Source organism: Cheilinus undulatus, linkage group 9 (genome assembly GCF_018320785.1).
Source record: "Cheilinus undulatus linkage group 9, ASM1832078v1, whole genome shotgun sequence".
NCBI lineage: Eukaryota > Metazoa > Chordata > Actinopteri > Labriformes > Labridae > Cheilinus > Cheilinus undulatus.
Window position 1 is genome coordinate 51,295,579 of NC_054873.1, and position 1,832 is coordinate 51,297,410.

Sequence of the window (1,832 nt, forward strand, 5' to 3'; positions counted from 1 at the left end):
GGTAGGATGGATAGGTAGGATGGATAGGTAGGATGGATAGATAGGATGGATAGATAGGATAGATAGGTAGGATGGATAGGTAGGATAGATAGGTAGGATGGATAGATAGGATGGATAGATAGGATAGATAGGTAGGATGGATAGGTAGGATGGATAGGTAGGATGGATAGATAGGATGGATAGGTAGGATGGATAGATAGGATGGATAGATAGGATAGATAGGTAGGATGGATAGGTAGGATGGATAGGTAGGATGGATAGATAGGATGGATAGATAGGTAGATATATAGGGTCTTAGCAGAGATTGCGTTTTTGTCCTGGATGTATCTTAGACCTTTATAAATAGTGTCATGTCTTAGAATAATAGTGTAACGTTTTTAGTATCTGTCTCCCCCTTTTGGTTATTTAAGGTAATTGAATATTTGTAGTGTAGTTTGCCATCAGATCTGATTGGTTCATTTGGTCACATGACTTGGCTGAGTCACAGTAGAAGCTGTAGTTGGGAGACATTGCCATGTGTCAGCCTGCTTCATCAGCTGCCTGTCTTTCCTTCCCTGTCTCTGAAAGCATGGCTTGTAAGTTTATTTTTCACCTGTGGCTTATTTCATTGATTCATCTCTGCTGTTTATGTTTCATATTGCCATAAATCAAAATTTAGAAGTGAGCTAATGATGCTGAGAGATAGCCGTACATGACGCTAGTTTTGATAGCTTTAACTTGCACGTAGCACGGCTACTGACTTATGTCGACTTTATGACTGTTTGCAGTGATTCAGTTATATGTGAACCTAATTTCTAATTGATATTCTTGTACAGTACATTTATGCAGCAGCTGTTTTTGTATGCATGTATGATGTGTATATAATTGCATCATATAACTGATACAGAATTATTGGTGTTTTTTCAGTTTAAAAAAAAATGTAAAGGAAAGAGAATGACAGCAACAGTAAAGACCTTGCAACTTTACTCCAGCGCTGACGTCTCTTCAGTCTGTTAGCTATCTGTCCATTTGTGTACAATCACACACACTGAGGACAGAATAAATAGATTTTCTAATTAGTGATTTTTTCTTCTTTATTTTCAAATGTATGTGTGAACGTATGTTTGTATACCTATGATTATAGATCTTTGCACAAGATACGTACTGTACACTTGCAAGTCTTGAATATATGGAGTAAATTGAATGAATTATGTAATTATGTTTCCCGTATGTTTTACATGATTCCCTCTCAGGGACAGGCATTGGAAATTAGCATTAGCTACAAATGTTGGTGTAGTACATGGAAAATTGCTGTTCATTTCTCTGTTTACTGCATCTGTCCCTGTCAAAGAAACCAAAAAAAATAAGTTTGCTAATTTAGATGCAACAGCTGAAAACGTTGAATGCATTTATAGATAAAATTGTCTTATTTACATCTTTTAATATAAAATTTTCTGCTAAAGACTAAAAATCTGGAAACAGGATCCACATTAGTGAATTATTCCTAAAACAGCAAAGACTCTCAGAATAAATGTGTGTGGACTCTTTCAGGGTCGCTACCAAAGATTTCATTACCAGTCAATAAAGAAAAAAACATTTTCACTAATCAGAGCTGAACCTGGATATTTCAGAGGCTGAATATTTTTAAAATTAATTTAAACACTTAAGAATATCATTTTACATTAAAAACATGAATTAGATCTTTGTTTGATGACTTTTTAAAGCCTTATATGTCACACACCCCGCCCCCCCCCCCCCCCCCCACAGAGACTGAAAGGAAGGACTCAGATGTGGGCGGAGTCCAGTGCCATGTTTTTATTTATCAGACGATCATAAACATGAAGGTGAAGGAA